This window comes from Sorex fumeus, unplaced genomic scaffold, assembly GCF_029834395.1.
Source record: "Sorex fumeus unplaced genomic scaffold, SorFum_2.1 ptg000135l, whole genome shotgun sequence".
NCBI lineage: Eukaryota > Metazoa > Chordata > Mammalia > Eulipotyphla > Soricidae > Sorex > Sorex fumeus.
Window position 1 is genome coordinate 701,940 of NW_026606192.1, and position 13,249 is coordinate 715,188.

Consider the following 13,249-nt stretch of genomic DNA (forward strand, 5'->3'; position numbering starts at 1 on the left):
CACACACACACACGCACGCACGCACGCACAGGTACATTGCAGCAGCAGCGGATTACTTTGTGAATTTACAGGTAACTTTATAAAAGAGCAAAATTCCCGGGGCAGAAGAGAGTACAGCAGGTAAGGAAGACGCTTGCTTTGTAATCTCACCCAGGGTCCGTCCCCAGCCCTACACAGGGTCCCGTGAGCACAGGTGTGATCCCTGACCACAGAGGCAGGAGTAAACCCTGAGCACAGCTGAATGTGACTCCAAAACCTCACCCCCAACCCCCTGGGAGAAACAAAAACAAAAACAAAAAACAAACAAAAACCTTGTTCCCTTGTTTCTCAGAATCACCTGTGAATCTTTTTTTGTTGGTTTTTTTTTTTTTTGGCTTTTTGGGTCCCACCCGTCGATGCTCAGGGGTTACTCCTGGCTCTGGACTCAGGAATCACTCCTGGCAGTGCTTGGGGGTGGGGGGACCCTATGGGATGCTGCGAATAGAACCCGGGTTGGCCGTGTGCAAGGCAAATGCATTACCCGCTGTGCTATCGCTCCAGACCCAAATCACTTGTTACTCTTTAGAACAAACAAAGATAACCTATGAATCTGATTTTTGTTTTATTTTATTTATTTATTTTTTTTGGTAGAGGGGGCTCTAGCTGTGCTCAGGTCTTACTCTGGGGATCTCACAGGTGGTCTCTGATGAGCATCTCTGGCATTTTCACTTTGGTTTGGGGGTCACATTCAGCAGTGGTCAGCGTTGGCCCCTGGCTCTGTGCTCAGAGGCCAGTTCTGCAAGGGATCAGGGGATTGGGAACCTGGTCGACTGTGTGTCAGGCAAGTGCTTTATTCATTGTGCTATCTCTCTGCCACCAAGTTTTACTTTATTATTATTTTTTTAAACTATTTGTTTTTGCTTTGGGACTATACCCAGCAGTGCTCAGGGCTGACTCCTGGCCCCCACTCAGGGATCACTCCTGGCAGGTTGCCAGGGATTGAACCCCGGTCTGCTGCATGCAAGGCAAACATCTTCCCCTCCCCCCCCCGGCCCCAAATTTCACTTTATAATTACCCTCTAGAACACACCAGTGATGTGCCAAGTACTTTGCTTGTACTATTCATGAGAATCCTATTTAATTTCTGTGGTGCACAAAATAATCTGAGGTTCCAGAATTCGCATGTTTGGGAGATGGTTGCTTGTCAGAATTGTCGAGTGCGGAACTCATTTTCTTAACCATTTTCTCAGCATCTCTCACCTCACTCACTGGAAAGCACAGCCTGGTGGGCTCCAGGAGACCCCAAGAATGTGTGTCCAGTCCTTCAAAAACTAGAAATTGAGCTTGCATATGACCCCACAATACCACTTCTGGGAATATATCTCGAGGATGCAAAAAAGCACAGTAGAAATGACATCTGGACCTATATGTTCATTGCTGCACTGTTTACAATAGCCAAAATCTGGAAACAACCCAAGTGCCCTAGAACAGACGACTGGCTAAAGAAACTTTGGTACATCTACACAATGGAATACTATGCAGCTGTCAGGAGAGATGAAGTCAAGAACTTTGCCTATAAATGGAGAGACATGGAGAGTATCATGCTAAGTGAAATGAGTCTGAAAGAGAGGGGCAGACATAGAAGGACTGCACTCATTTGTGGAGTATAAAACAACATAACATGAGGCTGACACCTAAGGATAGTAGACACACGGGACAGGTAGATTGCTCCATAGCTGGAAGTCTGCCTCATGAGCAAAGGGGAGAAGGCAGCTGGAACAGAGAAGGGATCACTAAGAAAAAGAGCACTGGAGGAATCGGTCGGGATGGGAGATGTAGATGCTGAAAGTAGATAAAGGACCAAATGTGATGGCCTCTCAGTGTCTGTATTGCAAACCATGATGCCCCAAAGTAGAGAGAGAGATTATGGGGAATCATGTCCGCCATGGAGGCAGGGGGAGGGTGGGAGGGGGGGTATACCAGGAATATTGGTGGTGGGGAGTGTGCACTGGTGGAGGGATGGGGGTTGGATCATTGTGTAGTTGAAACCCAAACATGGAAGCTTGTAACTACCTCACAGTGATTCAATAAAATTAAAAAAAAGAATGTGTGTCCATAGGAAATTATGAAAGCTATCCTGGGAAGGAAGGACCAGGCTCTGGGCAGAAAACCCAGAACGAAGGTCTTCTTGGCTCTAAAACTTAGAAAACACATGAGATCAAGACATGTACCCCATGAGGTTGACTGTTCAGGAGAAAGTCATAGGAGATGTCAAATGCATATGCTGTGGTATTATAAAACGTGTGAATCTTTAAAAAAATAGAAATGACCCTCCTCGATAATTTGGGACTTATAAGGCATTGCCACGGAGCTAAATTATAAACACAAAGCTATGAGACTCCTGAATGCACGTTCCTGTATTCAGGCATTATGCTAATAAGAAATGAAACCGGATGTGTGTGTGCAGGAATACAGGTGTGTTTTAATTAGTTCTTAGGTGCTTTGGCCTTTTTTCCTTTGGGGCTACAGCAATAGGTTGGTTACAGGGATAGAACAGAGTGAGACCCCAAATTTAATTACCAAGAACCACAGCAGGACCAGGGAAGTACAAAGAGAGGAAGGAAGGAGGGAAAGAAGGAAGGAAGGAAGGAGGGAGGGAGGGAGGGACGGAAGGGAGGAAAGAAGGATGGAAGGAAGGGAGGGAGGAAAGAGGGAAGGAAGGAAGAAAGGAAGGACAAGAAGGAAGGAGGTAAATGAGCTCTTAAGTACTTATTTAGAAATCATCATCTCTTATTTGTTTTTCGAGAGCCAAATACAGCTCAGGTATGGAAGCTCAAGAGTCTTTCTTAAATCTGAAATGCCGGGGCTGAAACCATCGCACAGCGGGGAGGGCATTTGCTTGCATGCGGCTGACCCAGGTTCGATCCCGGAATCATCCCATAGGGTCCCTCGAGCACCGCCAGGAGTGATTCCTGAGTGCAGAGCCTGGAGTAATTCCCGAGGGCATAGCCTGGAGTCAGCCCTGAGCACCACTGGGTGTGGGCCCTTCACCAACAAAGATGGATTTCCAAAGATTCCTCTTATTGCGACATCTTAATTCTGGCCTCCCAATGTAGGCCTGAAACCCGAGGGAAGTTTCTCCAAAAGCTTAAGCCACTTTAAGTCTCGTGCAGGGCTGCTGGACTCTCGGTCTGGAGGCCACAGTCTCCGTGCTAAGTGGCCACCATCACCTCCGTCAACTTCCTTCCTCATTCTCTATCTAGGAAGGATGTGGCTGCCGAGTGTCTTGGGGGACCTACATGAGCCCTGAGAAAGGAACACCCCTATCTTTCATCATTTTCGGGGCTCAGAAGATTCAGCGATTTTTATCAACAATCGTTAGTCATTGGCAGGGCCCAAGGGTGCACCAGGGTTACGTGGGCTGTGTGAAAGGCCAGTGCCATCCCCACTGGACTATCTCTCTAGCCCTGAAACTAGATCTTGAAGACTTATCTCACTCACACACCAAAGTTCCTATGACGCCGTCTGCCCTCCACCAGGGTTTCAATCACCAACCTGAAAGTTTCCTCCTGGGAATTTCCCTCCATCCATAAAGGGATGTCAATCCCCCTTGTGAAAATATAATTTGCACAAGGGCCAGGAAGATTGCCCCATGGTTGGCAGCTGCCTCATGAGCTGGGGGAGAAGGTGGCTGGGATGGAGAAGGGATCACTGAGTCAGTGATGGTTGGAGGGGTCGCTCGGGATGGGAGATGGGTGCTGAGAGTAGACAAAGGACCCAATGTGATGGCCTCTCGGTGTCTGTATTGCAAACCATGATGCCCCAAAGTAGAGAGTCTGGGGGAGATTGTCTACCATGGAGGCAGGGGGAGGGTTGGGATTGGGGAGATGCTGGGGACATTGGTGGTGGGGAATGAGCACTGGTGGAGGGATGGGTGTGTGATCATTGTATGACTGAAACTCAAGCGTGAAAGCTTGTAACTGTAGCTCACGGTGATTCAATAAATAAATAAAGAAATATATAATTTTCTAGGGGGGCAGAGAGATTGTATGGGGGTTAAAACACTTGCTTTGTATGTAGTGAACTCTGGTTGGATTTCCCAAGTCCTCGTATGATCCTCTCAGCAGTGTCAGGGGTCACTTTTGTCACCCAACATCCACCAAACATATGTCACTTGAAAGATGAAGTTGTATTTTATTCTTCTCACCAGCGATAGCACAGTGGGTAGGGAGTTTGCCTTGCACATGGCCAACATGGCCAAGCTGAGTTCGATTCCTCCACCCCTCTCAGAGAGCCCAGCAAGCTACCGAGGGTATCTTGCCGGCATGGCGACGCCTGGCAAGCTCCCTGTTGTGTATTTGATATGCCATACACAGTAACAAGTCTCACAATGTTACTGGGCTCACTCGAACAAATCGATGAACAACGGGAGGACAGTGACAGTGACCAGAAGAAAAAATAAAATAGAATATTTTCTATTTACCCAAATGTTAACGGATCATTATTCACGGTCACAGTCCTCCCGTTGTTCATCGATTTGCTCGAGCGGGCCCAGTAACGTCTCCATCGTGAGACTTGTTGTTACTGTTTTTGGCATATCGAGTACGTCACGGGTAGCTTGCCAGGCTCTGCCGAACGGATATTATTAAAGAGCAGAATATCATAATACAGATCAACAGAGTACTTTGTGGATATTTATCTTATTGTGGCTTAATTTTACAATAAAGGGGCTTACGATGGAGTAAACATTGGGTCAGTTCTTGATACACACGCAACATATATTAGAGTAATTTGGGCTCTAATTTCTGAAAGTTTCAGTGTTAAAAAAATGCATCTCCTTTAATCTTAAATTCTTAAAATCTTAAATTCCTTGGGTGACAGGGGCCGGAGCACAGTGGGGAGGGCACTCACCTTGCATATAGTGACCCAGGTGGGCTGGCTAACACCGTCACAGGGTCCCTTGAGGACCCCCAGGAGTGACTCCTGAGTACGAAGCCAGTAGTCAGCCCTGAGCTCTGTTGAGAAGATTTCTTAAGTGATAGTAAGAAAATCGATCCTTAAAAGAGTAGCTTTGGGCCAGAGAGATAGTACGGGAGGAAAGTGCCGCCTTGCGAAAGACCAACCTAGGTTTGGTTGCCCCTCAACCACCCCCCCCCACGCCCTGCCCCGAGCACTGTCAGGAATGATCCCTGAGCACAGGAATAAGCCCTGAGCACTGTTGAATGCTCCCCCAAAACCATTCCCCATAATTACCTTTATAGATTGTGAATGCTTTCTTCCAAGAAATCATCATGCACATATTTGTGGACTGAAGTTATTATGACACCATCGAAGGATGGAAGTGTCAGATAACTGTCAGCAGCACTGGACTCCACGAAGGCCACAATGCATGGGAAGTGCCGTCAGGTCTCTCCAGTGCTCTAAATAAATGTCCTGTTCTAGGCGTCAGAGCCGCTTAGGGTAACACAAGCCTAGGAGCATTTGCTGTGCAGAAGTGATGGGGGGGGGGGGGGGTGAGTTTGATCTCCACAATCCACACAGCATCCCTGAACCTCACAGAGAAACAGACCAACAGCTCAACAAACATGAAAGAGACGGTGTGCTGAAGAAATGGCCAAATGCATAAGAAAAAATCTCTACCTGCTTAGTTAGCAAATGGATGAGACATTTCAATAAAAACTAAAAATATAGACCAATAAAGAGTTATCACAGGGCTGGAGTGATAGCACAGTGGGTAGGGTGTTTGCCTTGCATGCAGCTGACCCGGGTTCGATTCCCAGCCTCCCATAGGGTCCCCCCGAGCACCGCCAGGGGTAATTCCTGAGTGCAGAGTCAGGTGTGACCCAGAAAAAAGCCAAAAAAAAAAGTTATCATAGAAACTACAGAGACAAGGCTTGTGTGAAATAACGTTTAGGATGTGTGAAATAAAATTTAGAGAACATGTAGGATGTGTGAAATAAAGTTTAGAGAACACCCTGTCTTTGAGACAAATTGCTCTCGACTTTTTTTCCACCAGAGTGAGATGCCTGGTTTCCATGTTTGCCGGTACTGTTTGACCCGAAATATTTGGTTTATTCTTTAAACATTTTGGAGTGCTCAGTGAATCTTTGAGGAGTTCCTTTGACCAGAATGACTTCAAATGAAAGAAGTTGAATTCACACAACTCCAGCGAGAGGCGTGCTCTTTTTCTGAACACGGTAAGAACTTGGAAAGTGGAAAAGCATGTCTCTAAAGCTATTTTTTTCTCGGTCTTCATTTTATTTTTATTTTTTAATTTATTTTTATTTTTGCTTTTTGGGTCATACCCAGCGATGCTCAGAGCTGACTCCTGGCTCTGCACTCAGGAATCACTCCTGGGCAGTGCTCAGGGACCCTATGGGATGCCGGGGATCGAACCCAAGTTGGCCACATGCAAGGCAAATGCCCTCCCTGCTGTGCTATCTCTCTGGCCTCACTCGAAGATATTTAAAAAAATATATTTGATGCCTAAGTTATGGGCCTTTAGTACTTTTAGTCAAAGATGTAATGTTACTGCCTGCTCTAGCAGTTCTTAAATTGTAAATCGTGGAGGGGAATTCAAAATTTAGCTAACATTGCATTGGGAAAGAAAATTATTTTAATGAAGTGACCCACTGGGGGCTGATCATGCTCTTGCGTCTGCCTCCATGTCCCATGTGATTTCTTTGCTCAGCATCCCGGGATCTTCATTTTCACATGTTTAAGGTAAGACATTTTTCCCTTTAAAATATCTTCAGGGCTGGAGCGATAGCACAGCGGGTAGGGCGTTGGCCTTGCACTCGGCCAACCCGGGTTCAATTCCCAGCATTCCATAGGGTCCCCCGAGCACCGCCAGGAGTAATTCCTGAGTGCAGAGCCAGGAGTAACCCCTGAGCATCGCTGGGTGTGACCCAAAAAGCAGAAAAAAAAATATTCAGGGCTGGGGCAATAGCACAGCGGGTAGGGCGTTGGCCTTGCACGTGACCGACACGGGTTCGATTCCCAGCATCCCATAGGGTCCCCCGAGCACCGCCAGGAGTAATTCCTGAGTGCAGAGCCAGGAGGAACCCCTGAGCATCGCTGGGTGTGACCCAAAAAGCAAAAATAAATAAATAAAAATTAAAAAATAAATAAATAAATAAATAAATAAAATATCTTCAGATGTGAGGAATTGACTTATTGGCCAGGAAGAAAGCCTCTGAATGGCAGGAACTGAATTCAGCGGTGATTTAGGGCGGCATACATCTGAAGATAATGTCAAAGCAACCCCAGAGAGCCTAAATCACTGCTTCCTATTTGATTTACTCATTCCTATTCAGCAACCCTGCTGTTTGGGGGCCATTTAGGGCCATCATTGCTCAGGCATTTAAGGGATTCTTTTTTTTTTTTTTGGTCACACCTGTGCAATGCTCAGGGCTGACTCCAGGCTCTGAGCTCAGGAATCCCTCCTGACAGTGCTCGGGGGTGGATAGGGATGGGGACCCTATGGGATGCCGGAGATCAAAGCCCTCCCTCCTGGCTGTACTATGGCAAGGGATCCCCCCCTTTCCAATTTTACTCTTGGGACCTATGGAGTTAAAATAAACCTTTGACAGTAAAAGTTTTACTGACGTCGGGGCTGGAGCAATAGCACAGCGGGCAGGGCGTTTGCCTTGCACGCGACCAACCCAGGTTCGATTCCCAGCATCCCATAGGGTCCCCTGAGCACCGCCAGGGATGGTTCCTGAGTGCAGAGCCAGGAGGAACCCCTGAGCATCGCCGGGTGTGACCCAAAAAAGCCAAAAAAAAAGTTTTACTGACGTCATAATGCAAATTTTCACATTGTTCACCGCTCAGTGAGACATCAATGATACATTTACATGACATATTTCCCACTCCTTCCCCAAACCTGTTCATGCCGCCAACTTCAGACCACCTGTTCCTTCTCCTGAAGCAGCTGTTGTCTCATTCTGCTTTCTCCCGGGTCCCCCCAACTGACACTTGTCCTTGTGCCTTCCTGTCATCGCCCACCTTATTTCCTGCCGCAGCATCGAGTCCCTTCCCGGCACTTGGAATAGGCTCAACATGCTGAAAGAATGAGTGCAGGGAGCGGGTAAGTGGTACTCGGCCCCTCAGGGTCTCCTCTGTGGTTATTAATATTTGTACCTGTTGGGAGGACAACGGCTGGCGTCAAAAAGCGTTACATTTCAAAAATAAAAAAGAAACAAACTTAAAAAAAAAGATGGGGCTGGAGAGAAAGTACAATGGGTAGGGTGCCTGCCTTGTACACGGCTGACCAGTTTGATCTAAACGCATCCCTGAGCACACCAGGAGCATATTGGATGTGCACACCTCCTCCAAGAAAGAAAGAAAGAAAGAAAGTAAAAAAGAAAGAGAAAGAGAGAAAAAAATTAGGAAGGAAGGAAGGAAGGGAGGGAGGGAGGGAGGGAGGGAGGGAGTGAGGAAGGAAGGAAGGAAGGAAGGAAGGAAGGAAGGAAAAGAAAGAACAAAGGAAGGACGGAAATGAAGGAAAGGAAGGAAGGAGGAAAGAAAGAAAGAAAAAAGAAAGGAAGAAAGGAGGTAGGGAAGGAAGGAAAGAAGGAAGGAAAAGAAAAAGGAAGGAAGGAAAGAGAAAAAAGAAAGAAAAGAAAACAAGGAAGGAAGGAAGGAAGGAAGGAAGGAAGGAAGAAAGAGGGCTGGAGTGGTAGCACAGCGGGTAGGGCGTTTGCCTTGCACTCGGCCAACCCAGGTTAGATTCCCAGCATGCCATATGGTCCCCTGAGCACCGCCAGGGGGTAATTCCTGAGTTGCCTGAGCCAGGAGTAACCCCTGCCCATTGCCGGGTGTGACCCCAAAAAGCAAAAAAAAAAAAAAAAAAGAACTGGCAAATGGACTGATCAGAAAATAAATCGGTAAGGGCTAATTAGTGATTGCTCCATGGGATTTTGACCTATGTAAATAAGAAAATGAAATCCATTTGATAGAATATTTTAAAATGCCTTTTCTCATTTACAGATAGAAGTTTTCCACTCTGGAATCTAAAGTATATGAGTAAATAAAATTAATAATAAATAAAGCTAAATTAAATAAAAAATTATAAATTAAATTAAAATTTAAAAAATAAAGTAATAAATAAAATAAAAATAAATAAGATTAACTTTTATTTTAAACTTGGATCTCATTATGGTATTAATCATGTCCCACCTGACATGAATAACACTTTTAAGGTGATTCCTTTTTTTTTTTTTTTTGCTTTTTGGGTCACATCCGCAATGCACAGGGGTTACTCCTGGCTCTGCACTCAGGAATTACCCCTGGCGGTGCTCAGGGGACCATATGGGATGCTGGGAATCGAACCCTGGCCGGCCGCGTGCAAGGCAAACGTCCTACCCGCTGTGCTATTGCTCCAGCCCCGATTGTTGTGTTAATAGATTTTGGCATTTTCATGGAATAGGTAAGGCCTATTTATGTAATAATGTCTCACCTGTCATAATAACACTTTGGAAGCAATTCTGTGCTCACATATTTTGGAGTTTGCGTGAATAGGCAAGGCCTGAATATGCAAATCTTCCCCTTACACCTAATAGAGACACAAACTTTTCCCGGATGATTGCTTCAGGCATTCAATATCCCAACACTTCTGTCTCATGGAGTTCTCGTAGGTTCACAGTCAGCCTACAGGGAACTAACTTTCTCTCCCCTGTAAAATTTCCTCCTTTCCTGGCAAAGCTAGGAAGGGAAGGGCCGCGGCGTGAGAGCAGGTGAATCCCGTATAAACTGAGTCAACTCCACAGACCGGTTCAGTAAGGTAGAATGAGTTTGGGCTTAGAGCCAAGGCCGGAGCTAAAAACGTCAGAACAGAGCCCACTCTTCGGGCCTGTGTTACCTATTCCTTTCCCGTGTAGTAGAGCTATCATTCAATTCTTCTAATGGCGAGTCAAGAATGAGTAAATTGGGGCTGAGTGGTAGCACAGCGGGGAGGGCGTTGGCCTTGCACGCGGCCGACCCGGGTTCGATCCCCGGCATCCCCTAGGGTTCCCCGAGCACCGCCAGGAGGGATTCCTGAGTGGAGAGCCACGAGTCAGCCCTGAGCATTGCCGGGTGGGACCCAGAAAGCAAAATCAATACATCTATTTAAAAAACAATAGAGTGGGTCAGTACTTGCCTTGCAAGTACTTGCACATGGGTGCTGACCCAAGTCAATACCTGGCCCTGAATATGATCCCCAGATCCCACCAAGAGTGACCCCCTGAGGGACCAGAGAGACAGGTCAGTGGGTAGGGAGCTTGCTTTGAATGTGGCCTGCCCAGGTTCGATCCCCAGCATCCCATAAGGTCCCTTAGTAGGGACCCCACAGCACAAAGCCAGGAGTAAGCCCTGAACACAGCTGGGTGTGGCCCCATTGCCCAACTCCCAAACAAAATTAATTTAGGGCAGGAGAGACAGTGCAGGAATAAGGTACTTGCCTTGCTTCCTCTCAACCCTGGTTAAATTCCCAAAATCGCATATGGTACCACAGACACTGCTAGGCACAGAGACAGAGAGCCCTCCACCCCCGAAAAGAAGGGCAGGACTGCTTGTTTAATGTGGCTTCCCAATCACACATCCTACAACTGTGAACAGCTAACCATACTCTAAGGACAAATGCCTGAACAGACGTTGCAGGGAACGCTCACCGTTGACCCTCCCTGGCCAATTCACTGCCTTCAGACCAGTGAATCTCCATTTCCTAGACGCCCTTTGGCTGGACATCCAACAAGATGAGATCCAGTCCTTCTGCAAGTCCAGCTTTTCATTTCATTCAGATATAAAATAGTGAAGGTGGGGCCAGAGCGATAGCACAGCGGGGAGGGTGTTGGCCTTGCATGTGGCCGACCCTTGTTTGATCACCGGCATCCCATAGGGTCCTCCAAGCACCGCCAGGAGTGATTCCTGAGTGCAGAGCCAGGAGTCAGCACTGAGCATCACTGGATTGACAGAGAGAGAGAGAGAGAGAGAGAGAGAGAGAGAGAGAGAGAGAGAGAGAGAGAGACCCCCACACAAGGAGAAACACAGGCAGGAGGGTGTTTGCCTTGCATATGGCCAACCCAGGTTCAATCCCCAGCACCCCATAGGGTCCCCCAAGCACCGCCAGGAGTGATTCCTAGATGCAGAGTCAGGAGTAACCCCTGAGCATCGCCAGGTGTGACCCCCAAAAGCAAAAATAAATTAATAATAAAATAGCGAAAGGAAGGGGGACTGGAGTGTTATCACAGCAGGGAGGGCGTTTGCCGGGCACGCAGTTGACCCAGGTTCAATCCCCAGCATCCTATAGGGTCCCCAGAGCACCACCAGGTGTATTTCCTGAGTTCAGAGCCAGGAGTAACCTCTGAACACTGCCAGATGTGGCCCCCAAAACCCAAACTAAATAAATAAACTAGTGAAAGTGAAACAGCTCAAAGTTACTAGGAATGGAGTTTCTCTGAAGCGATTACTGTGCTAAGATGCTCACCAAATATAAGTGGAAATCCCTTCCCTGCATCTCAGCCCCATGAGAGGTTCAAGGAACACAGAGAGATGCCTCTCGGTTGTAGGGCCCTAGGTGCCGTATGGTTCCTGAGCACTGTCAGGGTACTCCCTGAGTACTAAGTTGGGAGCATCCCACGAGCACCACCAGGTGAGCTCCCAGACTCACAGAGGTGAACCCGGGAGCAGGTATTCCATGATTTGGTGAGTGAATGTAGCCCATTGGGTTTCTTCGCAGAGGGCCAAAGAGGGATACTTTGCGGGTATCGGATATGGAATCTGAGGGGACTATTTTATCTAGGGATGGTTGGGAAAGAGGCAGGAAATTCTAGCAGGAGACGCCTCAGGAAACCTTTGGCTGTCAATGGGGGTGTGGCATTAGGAGCTGAGGGGCATTTCCAGGTTAAAGGGGCCCCAAGGACCCCCTCAGGCCCTCAAGGTGGAGTAAAAAGAAAGGCAATAATAAGAGGTGATGGGGCCTGAGTGATAGCACAGCGGGGAAGGCATTTGCCCGGCATGCAGCCAACCCGGGTTTGATCCCCGGCATCCCAGATGCCGTCCCCCAAGCACTGCTGGGAGTGATTCCTGAATGCAGAGCCAGGAGTCAGCCCTGAGCATCGCCAGGTGTGACCCAAAAAAGAAAAGAAAAGAACAACACCTAACACACACACACACACACACACACACACACACACACACACACACCAAAAAACTTTAACCCCCTCAAATTTTTTTTTCTTTTTGGGTCACACCCGGCAATGCTCAGGGGTTACTCAGAATTACTCCTGGTGGTACTCAGGGGACCATATGCTGGGATGCTGGGAATTGAACCCAGGTCAGCAGCATGCAAGGCAAACGCCCTTCCGCTGTGCTATCGCTCAGGCTCCAGCCCCTCCTCAATTTTTTTTTTTTAATAATAAAAGTGGGCTGGAGTGATAGCACATTGGTAGGGCGTTTGCCTTGCACACGGCCAACCCGGCTGACCCAGGTTCGATTCTTCCTCCCCTCTGGGAGAGCCCGGCAAACTACTGAGAGTATCTCGCCCGCACGGCAGAGCCTGGCAAGCTCCCCGTGACGTCTGCGATATGCCAGACACAGTCACAACAAGTCTCACCATGGAGACGTTACTGGGCCTGCTTGAGCAACTCGATGAGCAACGGGAAGACAGTGCTACACTGCTACAGAAACAATAAAAGTAGCACTGTAGCACAGCTGCTCGAGCAGGCACCAGTAACATAGTAACCCAAAGGTTTCGTCCAGTGGGCTAGAGAAAAGAAAAAGATGCTTTAATTAACAAAAACTAGTCCTGGACTTGTAGGGCGTCTCCATAGGGTCCCACCAAGCCCCGCCAGGAGTGATTCCTGAACGCAGAGCCAGGAGGAACCCCTTTGGCTTTGGGGGGCCGCTGTGACCCGAAAAGCCAAAAATAACAACAACAAGAACTGATCTAGGAAAAAAGTCCAAGATGTTCCCGGCTAACATTGCAGCATTCCAAAACCCTGCAGCTCTGCGGATCCCTGCAGCTTTGCTGGAGAGAGACTGCAAGTGTGACCTTGCTGGCGACCCCTTCCCCCAACCCCTCCGTCCCCCAGAACCAGGCTGCACCCTACCAAGACGTTCCACCCGCCCCTGTGGATGAAGAACCCAGACCAGACACATCCTCACACCCAGGCTCACACTTTCCTTTTCATCCCCTTTCTGATTATTTATTTATTTATTTATTTATTTTGGGTTTTGGGTCACACCTGACAATGGACAGTGGTTACTCCTGGCTCTGCACTCAGGAATT